The 16,191-nt window shown below is 44.3% G+C and overlaps 1 pseudogene; it reads left to right on the top strand.

Moving 5' to 3' along the window:
- The first annotated feature begins 14,930 nt into the window (after positions 1–14,930).
- On the top strand, positions 14,931–15,049 carry LOC136650039 (5S ribosomal RNA; annotated as a pseudogene).
- Positions 15,050–16,191: the final 1,142 nt, after the last annotated feature.

Here is a 16,191-nt window from a genome sequence, read left to right on the forward strand (position 1 = left end):
TTCCAGGGCCGATGCAGCTGCAATCCAACCCCAAGCCAAGGGAACAAATGTTTGCTTACTCTGGATGCAGCACGCACCCCATTGGCGCTGGAAAGTTGACTAGGATTGGACCCTAAATAGCCAAAGGTGTACCAAGAATCAGAGAAAGCATACTTCTTTGGTTCTTTGTGCCAAAGGGAAGCAATGGCTTTTTGAGGGCACTTTCACATGGTCGCTCAAAGCATGGCTCAATACATTTATATTTCCACAAGTCACTTTTCAATGACAGTATCCTATCCATACATAATGGATGGAGCAGATTGATGAGCAGGAATAATTATGCTGCTGTCTAGCATCTCAGCATTGGAAATGTATGGTCTGTTGCCTCCAGATCACACGTGGTCTATTTTACCCCAATCCTGGTTAACTCTCTGGGTGGTGATGCAGCAGTGCCAATCTGGAGGTCTCCTTGGAGGAAGGGAGCATTTGACCACTTCCCCTAGTAAGCCCTGCTGCTCCCATGGGTTCACTTCAGATCTGTGCCAGTGATATCAAGTCTATGTGGACCTATGAAGGTGGATCAGACTCAGAAAGGAGGTTAGGATTCAGCGGACACTGCTGACGCAAAATCCGCCCCTTCCCAGGCTCAATCTGCCCTCCTTCCCACTCTTGTCACTTCCCCATTCCGCCCACCCCAGTCCCATTCCACTCCTTCCATGCCACCCTTCCGTCCCTTGTGCAGTCCTACCTGATGTGGCAGGCATCCCGTCTGTTACTGTGCTCACTTTCGGTCTTTGCCATGTTTGTGACAGCCGGAAAACTAATGGCCAGATAGGATCGTGAGGTCTTCGGGGGGGGGGGGGTTGCCTCTTAAAGAGACTGCACGCAACAATTAGCAAACTGAATATACCAGCAGTTCCTAAACTGTAGGTCCTGGACGCACCAGTGAGTTGTGACCCAATTTTGGGTGGTTCGCGAAATTGGTATGGCAGATTAGACTATGTGCATCAAGAGCTGAACAAGCTGCTACTTGGGGCACTGCTGCCCAATCACCTTCAGAGCCATGCCCCTTGAGATTTATAAATCAGGCAGTAACCTCTAAGGCTTCTAAAAAGTTTGAGAACCACTGGAATATACCATTTTAAGACTCTTCTTAATAGGAGGCAGAGAAGTGCCCTCCACAAATGGTCAAATTATTTCCAGGTCACTCTGAAAGTCAAAATTTGGTATGTAAGCAGTCCAAGACACAAAGTCTGGAAATGTGATATTCGAGCTAAACAAACACATCAGTAAAGCAGCTACCACGTTTTCCAGACTCACAAAGAGAGTCTGGTCCAACAAGAAGCTGACAGAACATACCAAGATCCAGGTCTACAGAGCTTGCGTCCTGAGTACACTTCTGTACTGCAGCGAGTCATGGACTCTTCGCTCACAACAGGAGAGGAAACTGAACGCTTTCCACATGTGCTGCCTCCGGTGAATCCTTGGCATCACCTGGCAGGACAAAGTTCCAAACAACACAGTCTTGGAATGAGCTGGAATCCCTAGCATGTATGCACTGCTGAAACAGAGACGCCTGTGTTGGCTCGGTCATGTTGTGAGAATGGATGATGGCCGGATCCCAAAGGATCTCCTCTATGGAGAACTCGTGCAAGGAAAGCGCCCTACAGGTAGACCACAGCTGCGATAAAAGGACATCTGCAAGAGGGATCTGAAGGCCTTAGGAGTGGACCTCAACAAGTGGGAAACCCTGGCCTCTGAGCGGCCCGCTTGGAGGCAGGCTGTGCAGCGTGGCCTTTCCCAGTTTGAAGAGACACTTGGCCAACAGACTGAGGCTAAGAGGCAAAGAAGGAAGGCCCATAGCCAGGGAGACAGACCAGGGACAGACTGCACTTGCTCCCAGTGTGGAAGGGATCATCACTCCCGAATTGGCCTTTTCAGCCACGCTAGATGCTGTTCCAGAACTACCCTTCAGAGCGCGATACCATAGTCTTTCGAGACTGAAGGTTGCCAACAACACAATAAAATTTGGAACATGAAATTTACCTCGTCACAAAAGCCAGCATGCTGGCACATTGCACGTTAAGCTATATGGGACGAAGTGCTATGCTGTGGGAGTTTCATGGTCTGTCCCTGCTTGGTTTAGGGATGGGGCATGTCTAGAAGCAGCCAGAAGGAGCATTCATTTACTCTTACAATATGAATGCTAAGCTTACTGAAATAAAGATAAACAACAAGGCTTGGGGACTAGCACCCCAGTCTGGCATGTGCTATCATGGATATGGACACTCTGGTCACAATTTTCTTTTCTCTCTATGCCCCCAAAGGCATACCAATGGAGAATATGCATGGGTTGAAGTGTGCTCTGCTTTACAATAGTTAATGTTAGAAAGAAATCTCTTAAAGGTATGCTGGAGAGGTCTTGCTCCAAGCCCTGGCCTACCTTGACTATCGTAGAGCTCGCAGTGGTCCAATCATAAAATACCCTGCCAAGCAAGGCCTGCCAAGCCCCCTCATTGCTCGGTTTTAGGTGGCTTGTTCATGAAAGCATTTCTATTCTCCTATGCATTTTTCTCTCTGTTTGTGCTGACTGATGAAAACTTAAGGCGCAATCCTAACCAATTTTCCAGCACTGGCACAGCTGTGCCAGTGGGGCAAGTACTGCATCCTGAAGTTGGGGGGGGGGGAGCAGTCAGGGAGGCCTCCTCAAGGTGAGGCAATGTTTGTTCCTTTGCCTCAGAGTTGCATTGCCCTTGTGTCAGTGCTGGAAAATTGGTTAGGACTGCGGCCTTAGTTTTACTTTTATACCTTAATACTATGGGCATGATCCAAAATCAAGAATTTCTCAGTCCCTTTGAGTTTAATGAAAAATTACTCTGACCTAGGTCCCACTGAAAACAATGGAACTGAAAAGTGTTTAATGTTAGTTGGATTGTGCCTCTTTATTAACTAATTCTGTGTTTGGGCTGTGCCAGTGGAACATGTGTTCCACTGACATGCACTGTTGCAAAAATGCCATAAAGCGCTTTGCGACTATGCTGTAGCAGGCATGCTGGTGGTAAGGCTGGAGCCTTCCTAATGATGCTGGCAGTCTCAGGGATACCAGGTGGAGGGCAGGAGAGGGCAGGGAGTGGGTTAAAAGGAAGGAGGTGAGGGTAGGGGGTTGGCAGGATTGTCAGTGCTGGTGTGCACTGTATCCTAACCCCCTTTCCGAGCCTGATCTGCTTGCACAGATCAACTATGAATGTGGGGTTCTAAATAGGTTGGACTGTAACCTGTAACTGACTGTGATCAATTAATTATAAGTACCACTGCAATCGGACCAGCCAGGTTGGACTGTATATTTTATTGTACATCATTAAAAGAGGAATAAGATTCAGAGAACAAGGATCAAATAACATATGTTCAAATATCATTTTCCTACACACACAGGGTTTAGCTGAGTAGCCCAAGAGGAAACTCTAGAAAGTACATATTATTTTATATACTCAATGTGATATCAGGTTACTCAGATTGTTCAGGTTATTCTGGTGTTTATCAAATATAAAGCTAGTATATTATCAGCCAGGGGATAATAAAGAATGTGAGTTTTTATGGCTTTTAAATTAATATTCTGTGTCACTCTGAGTATTTTTTGATAGGGAGGTGATTAGCACATTTCCAAAACAAATAAATGTACTATTTTAAAATCACTTTGATGTGCACCCACTTTTGACCTGAGTGTAGGATTCATAAAAGGGTACTCTGTTCAAAAAGAGAGTTCTTAAAAAAAAAAAAAAAGCATGAAAAAACTGCTGAAGCCAGATGGAGAGAAATCTGTAAGGTTCAGGTAGAGCTGCACTGTGAGTCAGTGTGTCCAATTAGTACCTGGTTATGACTGAAATTGACCTGATGGCAAATATGAAATATCAAAGCACTTGTCAGCACTCCTGAATGGGACAAAGAAAAGGCGCATTAATGATTAACTCTGCTAAAAGCTCCGGCTTTTGTATTCCCATGGTGCCTGGCCTATCTGGAGGCCATGTGACATGCTTGGGCCATTTTCTAGCAGATTGGGGAAAGCTAGAGAGCAAACACAGGTGCTTTCGAGTCAGTCATGCTGTCAGGGACAACCACAAACAGCAGCAGCTATGCTCAGTTAAATTAACCCCTCTGTTTGCCTCCATCTTTGCTTCCTGGAGATCTCACTGTCTCAAGTTAGGAGTCTTTGGCTCCTGTTTTAAACTATTCACAGCCCTCCCCCATTCCAAAAAGAAAAGAAGCCCCAGACAATTTTCTGCTTTAAAAATCAGCAAGAACCCTTAGGGGTGACCCAGTGCAAAGAGTGAGTAAACTAATTAAAACTTCAATTTTGAACTTAAAAAAAAAGATCACCCCAAATGAGTATATTTCTTGCTTTCAAGTGGAAGTATGTCAGTGATGCTAAGCAAACATGGTAACAGTTTCACATATACCAGATCAGAGTTTCTTTTTTCAAAATGCCTTAATAATGGAAGCAAAATTACTTAAGTATATTTGGGAAAAAAAAGTCATAGGAAAGTTCTCCTGGGGTATCCTGAATAAGTCCTATACTGTTGCTTCTAAATAAATGTATTTGAAAGTAGACCTTGATCTCGGTAGAACTTTCTTCTTCATATGTTTCCTGACATAACCATAGAGAAACAATGAAAGTTAACCCAGATGACCTGATTTGGTCAAAGGATTATTTGGGTGAGAGATGGAGAACAAATAAATAAATAGATTGGAACAGCATATAGAATTATTGTACAAACTGTGATCCTGTAAGTTCATAAATAAACATGCTATCATACTCAGGATATCAGGATATCAGCACTACACACTTATTTAATTTTAAACCAATTTAACTGTCATGGCTTCTGCCAAATAATTCTGGGAATTACAATTTGAGGAAAGTGCTAAAAAATCTTTGTCCCTATTATGATTATTTATTTAAAATATTTATATGCTGCTTTTTAACAAAAAAAAGTTCACAATGCAGTTTACGACACAATCCTAGGAGCATCTACTCAGATGTAGGTCCCACTGTGTTCAGTGGGTAAGTATGTACAGGATTTCAAAGGCTGCAATCCTAAACACTCTTTCCGGGGAGCAAGCCCCATTGAACACAATGAGATTTACTTCTGAGTAGACATGCATAGCATTGTGGCAGAAGAGACACTAGTAGCAGCACTGAAAAAGACACTGTGCTGGGATGAATAGGGGAGCTTGCTCTTCCCCTGCTAAATATAAGAGGAGCAACATTTAAAAAGATGCTTCTTTACCAAGTTTCCAGGATTCCCTGGGAAGAGAAAGTGACTATTAAGTCTGTGGTTTAGATATACCCTTAGTTAAGTCAGGGGTATGGATATGTCCTTTGTAACTGGAAGATGAAACATTATCCTTGATGTGATATTGGAATGAAATCTGACTTTCTTCTCTAATCTCTGAAGGGAGAAATAACAACAGAATCAAAACGCAAACAACAATAATGTATATAACACTTTAATATGTTCCCAGCGCTTCTCTAAATTATCAGTAATGAACTGTAATACCCCTGATAGTCACCCAATTTCATAGCAGCAGCTCCAGTATTTCTCAGTGTTTTGTGACTCACTCCAGAAATTCAGGCCGAGGCCATTCATCCAGGCCCATTGTGTCCCCAGACATAGCACAGACAGTGGCCAGCTGCTGCTGTGGCATTGAACGGCTATGCTGTGTGGAGTTTGCCTTTTGGTGGGTCTGGCACTCAGCCTAAGCAACTTAGAAGTCTTTGGGAGGAATTTTCACTGTCTGGCTTGTAAGGCCCAAACAGAACTGATTTGCAGCTGTTACTTCAGTCTGAGATGTGGAGAAAGTAGCCCCCCCCCCCATATTCATTGAAAGGATGAAGAGCTGTGCAGCAAGAATGGCCTCGACTCAGAAGTCACATCAACACTCATCACAGTCTGGGCATAGGCCTTTTCACCCACTTTGCAATAGGTGCTGCAATATTCTAATAAACCACTTGGGGTCTTATCAATACCTTACAGAGTATCATTTATGGTTAGGGTGACCAGAGAGAAAGAGGACCGGGCTCCTATACCGTTAACAACTGCATAGAAAAATCCAACAACTTTCCAGCCTTGCATTGCACACACAGAAATTTCCTCTTCTCCACAGTTGTTAAAGACAGAGGAGTCCCATCCTTGTCCAGAAGAGCCACAGGTCACCCTATAAATGGGTTCCAATTCAATGAAAGATGCCAGATTGCTCCCCCTTCCTAAATGCATTGGGGCAGCCATTTTCAACCACCGTGCTGGGGCACACTGATGTGCCGTAAATGGCCTGCAGGTGTGCTGCGGGAGTTTGGAGGAGGGTCATTTATTCGTAGGGCTGTTGGGGTGGTAGTGGGGTGTGAGCCCCCCACTAACAGTATGGTGTGCCTTGTCAATTTTCAAAAAACGATGGTGTGCCTTGATTATTTTAGTACCTTGTGAGTGTACCATGAGATGAAAAAGATTGAAAATCACTGCATTGGGATAACAGAAGTACATTGAAAATGGATTAAAGCTGCATGGAAACACAACCCTGGGCAGACTGAGATTGAGAAACTTAAATTTCTTTTGTAATAAATTTGTTTTGTACTGTATAATTTGTTTTGTCATGGCCCAGGGAATTTTTTCCCCTGCCTCTCTCCTCAGGCCTGGCCATGACTCATCAGACTCTCAGGCCAAGACAGATTTTTCACAGTCCTACTTCCTGAGATCTTTTAAACTGGAGATTGAACCTGAAACCTTCTACATGGAGAGCAAGTGCTCTACCATTGACATAGGGCCCTTCTCCAAACTGATTCCCTTGGGCTGAGGCTGCAGCAGACTTTGATTGGCAACCACAGCAATTCAAGAGAACTGCCTGCCTTACCTAGGCTGCCCTATATCATCTCAGTGATGATTGGGTGGGAAGGTCATACGTGGTAGGCTGTCTGTATGATTTCTTCATTCCAGGACTGCTCTAAACATAAGGCTAACTGAAGTAGTTGCCTCAGGCCACAGATTGCTGGGGGGGGGCGCTCCCATCTTTGTCTACGTACTTGCTTCCACTGCTCCTCTTTCACCTTCCACTCCCTGGATTGAAAATGGAAGAAGGAGCAGAAGGAAAGAAAAAATGTGGAGAGGAGGAGGGTGATGTGTGAGAACTCTGGAGAGTGAAAGAAGCAGAGGCTGGCACACACTATCTTAGGAGTCAAGAGTCAAGGAGTCAAAGAGTCAAGTCAAGGACTGGGCCTGCTTTGCTGACACACATTTTTCAATGAAATTGGATCATAATACCTCAGAAAATTGGCTCCCATGCAGCTACGGGTGCATGTGATTAGAGGACTGTTCACATATTAAACTGTACCCAGCCATGTTTGTGAACCTGGTTACACAAATTATTGTTAATCTGAACCTGGGTATAATTATTCATTTTTTTTCTCTACAGGTACAACCCATGTACAGTGAGTGATGATTGGCAAAAAATGGACTTAGGTAACAACTCAATCCTGAGCTGCCCGAAAATGGCTATTGCAGCACCCATCGCGCCCCAGGCAGCCGTTGCCACCTCCTTGGGAGAAGACGGCTTTTGTCCCCTTCCTCCAAGTAAAGGGAGTTGCAGTGCAATGGGGCTTCTTGATTCTATGGCAGCTCTGGAGCTCCACCAGCAGAGCTCCACCAGTCCTGCCCTCCTCCTGCCCTGCTCTCTTCCCTCAGAACTCCCCGCCCTCTCCCCACCTCCCACTGCCCCAGAACGCCTCCTTCCCCACACCTTCACCTACCTCTCTGCTGCCTAGAGCAGGGGTGTCCAAACATTTTGGCAGGAGGGCCACATCATCTCTCTGACAGTGTGTTAGGGGCCAAGAAAGAAAGAATTAATTTACTATTTAAAATTTGAATAAATTTACATAAATGAATATATTAGAGATGGATCTTATATGAATGAATGAAGGTCTTGGAATAGCTCAAAGCCTATAAAGGGCCTTGCACAAAGCAAGGCCAGCCTTTCCTTCGCTACCACTGCTGCATCACAAACATGAAACAGCAAGTAGTGGAGGGAGCCCTCGTCCCACAGCTCAGATGAGAGGTTGAACAGTTGTCCTCATGCTGAGAGCAGTTGCATCGGGCCAGCACTGGCTCCAGCAAGTCTCTGGAGGGCCAGAGGCTCATTGGAGACTGGGGGCTCCCTGAGAGCCTGATTGGGAGCCTCCGAGGGCCGCAAGTGGCCCCCGGGCCGGGGTTTGGGCACCCCTGGCCTAGAGGTTCAGGCAACCACGGAGCAGTGGATCATTGGCTTTCTACTGGCAGTAGCCCAGTGCTAACTGACACTTGGCTAGCTCTGGTGTCGGGCTGGTGCTAAGCCTTGCAAAAGTGTCTTAGGGCACATTTGCGACAGTGCACGCTGGCGTTAAGCCACTGCGCACAGATCAGGATTGGGCTCTGAGTCATTCACAGAGAAATGTGTACCAGGGTATAGGCAGCTATAACCAGGTACAGACACAGTATAATGTGTGAACAGCCTTTACGCTTTCAACCTAGCTGATTTTGTTTCTTGTGGTCAATTAAAATGTACCAAAATACTATGAGACTGTCTTGCCTGAATTATATCACCCTCAGGATGGGGATTCATATGCTGGGATGTTTCATATTTTAAAAAAGCTTCCTGCATATAAGTTAGCTTAGTTTAGCCTTCTGCCTGATATGCTAGTTTTCAAGGATCTCATTCTCTCTTACACGAGGAGCATTAAAACATGTAATTTCCCCACCTGCAGCCTAAAATTGTTCAGTCCAGGAAGGGCATTCTGCCGTATATTACTAAAACCTGCTCCTTCAATACAAAATGCACTGCACAAGTTTATTACTTGAGAAGATGTGACCAGAGTATAGTGCAGCCTATATATGCTGGAAAAATATGACCTGAAAGTAAAACTTTCATTTTTTTCATGATTTTGGACCAAGGGTAGCAGCTGTAAATGCAATGTCAGTCACCTAGGAGGAAAACATCTGAAATTGTGTATTCAGTGAGAGTCGGCTTGAACTGGCACCAGTTCATTTTGCAGACTGAGAAGCAGTAAGTTCTCTCCCTTGTGATGACAGATACATTTTATTAAAAAAAGGAAGGGATGAAGAAAATGGATGCTCTTCCTTTTGTAGGAAGAAGCAGTCAGATTGTGTACTACAGATGGAAAGGTCAAAACTGGAGAGATCTTGGCGCAGTTTATTTAAATGAGACACAACAGGAAAGAGAAGGGAATTCAGGGGGCAAAGTGCTGCAAAGAGTAACACAAGCCAAATGTCGAGGGTTCTAAAGCATAAAGGATCTGCTAACACTCTGGACCAGAGGCATCCAAACTTTTTGGGAGGAGGGCCACATCATCTCTCTGACACTGTGTTGGGGGCCGGGAAAAAAGAGTTAATTTACATTTCAAATTTGAATAAATTTACATAAATGACTATACTAGAGATGGAACTTACATGAATGAATGACGGTCTTGCAATAGCTCATGGCCTATAAAAGGCCTTGCACAAAGCAAGGCGGCCTTTCCTTTGCTGCCACTGTTGCATCACAGACATGAAATAGCAAGCAGTGGAGGGAGCCCGTGTCCCACAGCTCACATGAGAGGTCAAACAGTTGGCTGTCACACTGAGAGCAGTTGCATCGGGCCAGGGTGGGCTCCAGCAAGTTTCTGGAGGGCCAGAACTCATTAGAGACTGGAGGCTCCCAGCAGGCCGGATTAGGAGTCCTCAAGGGCCACAAGTGGCCCCAGGGCCAGGGTTTGGGCACCCCTGCTCTGGGCAATCAGCCACATGTTTAATGGGCATAGATGTGTACTGCAGTTGACATTTTTCAGGTTTCATCCCATTCCCCTAAATCTCTAGAAGTGACACCTCTTAGTTCTGGATGTCTGGTACATCTTGGCTACCTAGTGCGCATGTGAAGTGAAATGTGCATGAACACAAAGGAACTGCCAGATTGACACAGCTTTCATAGACTGTACCTGGTGAGGTGCATCTTCAGGGGGCACATGATGCAAAATTTGAACAGCACATCACTCTAATTGTTACTTCTAACCTGATAGGAAATAAAAAAAGGAGACCAACAAAGTGGACAAAGGAGGGGACAAAAACAATGGACAGCTGCAGTGGCATCACTAGGGTTTGCATTGCCCAATGTGGGAGACCAGTGCATCACCCCTGTGATGGACTTCCTCCCATGCAGTGGGCAGGGCAGTGCCCTGGGTGGTGGATGTGGTGATGTACCCTCACCCCTCCCCCGCTGGTTTTTTGGCTATAACTTTTGATGGAATAGAGCTATTTCAATGAGGTTTGTTTCATTGCATTCTGCATGAAATCACACATTATGGTATTATTCAAAAATATCAAGATTTAAAACATTTTGGTGAGTGGTGGTGACACCCTCCTGTGTGTGTCATCCATTGTGGCCTGCAACCCCCGCACCTCCATAGTTACACCACTGCACAGGTGCAAGAAAAAAAAAATGTACTGAACTTCCAAGGAAAAAATGTGCACATGTTTTGAGCATTTTAGAACAGTGTTATATATGCTTTTAAAAATATTTTTTATATATACTTTCAACGGTCCTTGGCTTAGATGGACCATTTACCAAAGTCTTTCTGCCCTGGGCCTTTCCACTACTGTCTGAACAACATGTAGTTGAGTTAAAAAACAACAACAACCCACACATTTTCTTCTGCTCTATTCAATACCCTCTTCAGCTCCTTCTTCTCTGGGTGATATGGGAGGCCAAGAAGGAGGCCAGAAAGGATGAGGCCAGCCTTTTCCTTGCCACGGTGCTCTTCTGAGAGAATATAATCTTCCAGTGGTCCATCTTCCTTCGGCTGGTGGTATAGGCCAGATTTCTCTGTCTTCTCATTTCTGCAGCCCCAGGATACCATGCACATGCCCAGATTCTCTGGGAACCCTAGCTGACACACAAAATTGTCTATAGAAGAACTCTGTTCTCTAAGAATCTTAGCTCGCATTTAAAGACAAAAGTATAATGACGTTTCCACTGATTATGGCTATTAAAAAATACTTGATAGTGTGTAGGCAACATGTGATGAATCTTGGAAATGAAAGAGTGGCTGAATAATATTTCCATTGCTCAGGGGGTGGGGCTTAAGTCTTTTCCTTCGTAACTAGCAGAAGCAGAACACATTCTGCAATTAAAAACAAAACGCAAAAAGCATAATAAATCATGCAAATAAAAGTCATACTAATGTGCTTGATTTGCATAGTGTACACAAGGGAACAGAATTCAGGTTGTCTTGGCACAGAATCTGACTTTTCTTTTCCAACTCAGATGACATCCAGGCCTGTCTGGGCAGGAGGTCTGGTCTAGAGGGTAGAGCCTCCATCTGCCTGAAGATAACATCCACAAGGTCGCCAGTTCGAGGCCACCTTGAAGCAGCTGACAAGCTGAAGCCGAGCTATTCCATCTGCTCTGAGCGTGGGAGGATGGAGGCGAGATCGGAATGAAACACCTGAATGTAGTGGTTCTTGAAAGAAAGAACCTTCTTTGAAATTGTAAAAATCCCTATTTAAATAGGGATTTAGATAAAGCCTGCCTATGTAAACTGCCTTGAATAAAGTCTTTATGTTGTCTCCATGCCACTGCCATCCTATTATTACCCATCTCTATTATGGACAGGGGAAAAAAAATGATTCCTTCAGAAAATGGTGACTGGCAATTCATCATTTCCATCTTGCTGTCTTGAGGACTTGCAGTGCAACATCCTCTCTGACTGATGTCTGGAACATTACTGAAATCTACATTGAACAAATGACTAAGGACCCAATCCTATCCAATTTTCCAGTGGTCGTGTAGCTATGCCAATGGGATGTGCACTGCATCCTGCGGTGGGGTGGTAGTCACAGAGACCTCCAGAAGGTATGGGAACATTTGTTCCCTTACCTCGGGACTGCACTGTGGCTGCACCAGTGCTGGAAAGTTGGATAGGACTGGGCCCTAATACGGTAATGATCTTTTTTCAGATGACACTTGGGGGGGGGGGGGGGAAGCCTGCAGAAGAAACAAAGTTTTCTGATCTTTTCCATGATATAAACACTTCCCTGAAAATCTCCAAGAAGTGCAATCTATCTTCATTTATAGGTTAATTTGCATTACACAAATGTCCCTGTAAACAAACAGTGGTTAACAAAACCATACGGGCGTTTGCCTACCAGGGTTATTAATGTTACACATTCCATCTGGAGGCATCCATTTGGAGAGACAATAAAGATCCAAGGTCACATGAAAACACAAAGTCGATTGCAGACAAGGCTTCACTCTGTATGGAGTGGAGGATATAAAACCTGTGCCAATCATAAATGGCACAAATGCATAATACATAGTCCTCATGAACACATGCAGCAAAAGATAACTCCATTTTATTACAAGTGATTTTATCACAAATTCACAGTGGAAAGAAGTGCAGCAAGGATCCATCTTGAAACAGATGCTATTTAACCCATTTCTGTCCAGCCCACAGGTGTACACATTTGGTCCCTGTTGCGTATATGCAACGTTGGGCAGAAGTGGCTTAATTTCTTTATTAGTGATCTGGAACCAGGTCTGAAAGCTGAGATAGCCAAGTTTGTAGATAACACAAAACTATTCAGAATTGTGAGCTCTCAAGCAGTATGCAAAGTGCTCCAAAAAGGTTTCTCCAGATTGGGAGAATGGACAAAATGTAAGTCATGACACACATTGGGACCAAAAATCCAAAGCACTGGTGGTAGCTAACCAGGAATGAATCTCAGCATCATGATGGTAGATGATGTGTGGAAGGGGGTGGTGGTAAAGCAAATTCCATTCTAGGGATTATTAGCAAAAGATTGAAAACAAAAGTATTAGTATATCTCAATGTCTGTATAGAAGTCTACAATGCAACCATATTTGTACAGTGGACCTGCCTTATCCATAAGTCCAGCATCTGAGGATTTCATTATTCTTGGATGCGGGAGTCCCCTTTTAAAAATGTATTAAAGAGTAAAAACCAGTAAGAAAACAGCCTTCCCTATCTTTAGGTTGCAAAACCACACCATTTGCAGGGCTGCAGGGCAGTCTTATGTACCCATATAAGCCACTTTTGGATTACACAATGCATTCTGGGGCAAGGCAGGGCCAAGGAAGGGGGTAGTGTGACCCAAAAGTGGTTTGCAAGGGCGCTGAAGACTGCCCTGCAAACTGTACAATCTGCTTCCACTTTCTGCAGTTCTCTCAGCTTTTCCTTCAAGTGCATGGTTTGTAATTGTGCCCCCATTGGGTCCTCTTTCCAAAAGCAGTTGTGAACAACCTTTTTGCTTAGTTTTCCTTTCCATGCGCTTTACTTTATGAGTCCCTAGTGTCAGCAACCCATATTTCTTTAACAAAATATCCAGTTTTTGCTTCTGAGACCAAACTGGGGCAACATCTGGAGGTATCCTAAAATGATATGCTCATAAATATGTGAACGACTATGACTGAAGCAACTTGCCCAACCGCTACCAGAAGTGTGCTGAAGAACCAATAAGTACACCCAGATCTGTGGGAATTCAGACACAAACCAGTGTGCTGAAGAACCAATAAGTACACCCAGATCTGTGGGAATTCAGACACAAACCCTTCCTTGCCCTGTAAAAAAAGTCTGTGATCCAAATCATCTTCACTTTGTCCTGTGAGGATCGCAAAGGGTAAGCCACATTTGATTTAATTAAATGTATCTAAAAGGAGCTTAAGAAATATTACCTGGAGCATCTGTGATCCTAGCATTCACACCATAACACCCAAAATTTGTCTATGGCAATTAGCAATTACAGGTTCACAGAGGAGTAAAAAGCTTCATTATGTAAAATAAAATGTGAAACTGGGCAATAAAGCAGGAAATTAATAATGCCCCAAAGATGTTAAAGGTAAATATAATTGTAATGCAAACATATTGGCTTTAAATATTGGCTTTTACATGACAGCTGCTCTCTGAGCTCATACTTTCTCTCTTATTAACAACAGTAATTTACAACCAGCAAGTTTTATGTAAGCACACAATGGAAATTGCTGCCATATTCCCATTGTCCTAGTTTCAACTCTTCCTTTTCATCACATGTGGAAAGGCCTGTTGACCATCCTGTTTCCTTAACCTATGAGACATATTAACATGATTATGACCCCAATATTGTATCTTTTCTAGACCAGGCACAAGGCAAGAGGCATACATCACCATAATTACAGCCTTCCCTGCATCAAGAACAGCTGGTGTTTACTTTCTTGATATCCGCATTTCCTTATTCAAACAAGCAAACTTTACAGTACGCTGGCTTGGGCTGCTTCAAATGCGCTGACTGGAGCTGATCCCCATAGATTGCAAGTGCTGTTAATAGGGCTGGCCTAACAGTACAGGCAACCCGAGCAGCTACATGCACTGCAGTCCATACTTAGGGTTCCAAAGAAGCAATGTGTAAGTTGCGACCAGCACTCTAGAATCTCTCTCAATGCCTGAAGGTTGAAGCGATTTGATTGAGTACAATTCGTGAATTATGGCCCAGCAACATTCCAAGGGGGCCTGGGGATCTCACAGTGTGAACATTTATGGCTCAGTTCTATGAATCTGCTGTGCCACCAGAACTTGTGTTCCAGCAGTGCAGCATGCTTTATGGTGGTTGCAAAGTGCAACCCGCCATTCCATGCAACCATTGCAAGTGGTGAGTGACCATGGCACCGAGCCAGCAGCCTCCTGAACAGCCCCAATACTGGTAAGTTGGTGGGTGGAACAAGGAGGGGGAGGAATGGGGTGGACACCGGAGCAGGGAGGGTGTGTGTCAAGGCCCCAGGAAGGGGGCGGTAGCAGCTCCGCTAATATCCTCCTTCCTGGTCTTGATCTACCTTACTGGGTCCCCTTGGACTTGCTCCAGTAAAACCGTTGGCACATATCCATGTAGATTCAATGTGGCACTGTAACCCTGCAGATGCCCGATCTCATCTGATCTCGGAAGCTAAGCAGGGTCAGGCCTGGTTAGTACTTGGATGGGAGACTGCCTGGGAATACTGGGTGCTGTAGGCTTATACCATAGTCTTTCGAGACTAAAGGTTACCAACCAACCACTGGAGGCTTATCTCTGGGCAAGGGAACAACTGTTCTCTTACTGGAGGAGACCCTCCCTCCCTACCTGCAGAATGCATTGAGCATTCTGGTGATGTGTCAGAATTGGCAGGGGTAGATAGGATTAGGTTGTTAAGACAGCAACATGTCTTACGGAACATGTACGGAATTTCTCAGGAGCTTCTTTAGGATAGGTAAGTGCTCGCTCAAAATTAATAAAGGATTTGCTAGGGCAGTACTCTATTATGGAATATTTGCATATTATAACTGTATAACTTGTATAACTTCAAATGCACACCAATTGCGCAAGGATCAAAGCCCCTTTTTATAATTATTCTACTTTCTCGTTCCTTCCCTAAACCACCTCTCCACATATAAGCATGCAAGGATCCTTATATGCTGTCATATGGATGCAGTCTGCTGAAACCTGCTGGAATAATTTTTATCTATCTAGGGCTGGGAATTGCTCCAAAACACAGGTGAGGTGATGACATGCACTGACCTTGTCCATATCCAGCCTCTGGTTGGACAGTGTTTGAGAGTATGAAAATGGGGGGAAAAACAAATTGCACTGTCTTATGATGTCGACTAGGGCTGATCTCGTCACGTTCAAAATGACCTGAAAATGAATGTGTGAATCAGTCTCTACACATCCAGAAAAATACATAAGGAAGTAAGGCTGTCTTTTGAAGGAGCAGCAGAGATGAGGATAGGGAATGGTTAATAGAATACGTGCTACCTGGTGTCAAGGGCAGCATCCACTATATTCCAAAGCCCATCAAAAAACTGTGAGAGTAAACTTTTTGTAGCTTAATCCAAACAGTTGGCAGTAAGGCTGTACCTGTTCTACTTGTTCCTTGCAATCTGGTGACTCCTGATTAGTTATCAAGAAGAAAGCAAACACCTGCAGGTACATAGCCTGCTTGTGCATATGTGAGCATATATGGCTTTTTATGGGCTGTCCGTGTGCCGTTCCACAGGGCAGCTCTCCCTGCCTTAGCAAGGAGCAGCTGGTGAATGTCTACAATAAAATATTATGCTCCTCTTGTCCTTTCCTTAATCTTCCATTATGTCATCTATATCTAAATCAGGGGTTGGGCAAA

Source organism: Tiliqua scincoides, chromosome 4 (genome assembly GCF_035046505.1).
Source record: "Tiliqua scincoides isolate rTilSci1 chromosome 4, rTilSci1.hap2, whole genome shotgun sequence".
Taxonomy (NCBI): Eukaryota; Metazoa; Chordata; class Lepidosauria; order Squamata; family Scincidae; genus Tiliqua; species Tiliqua scincoides.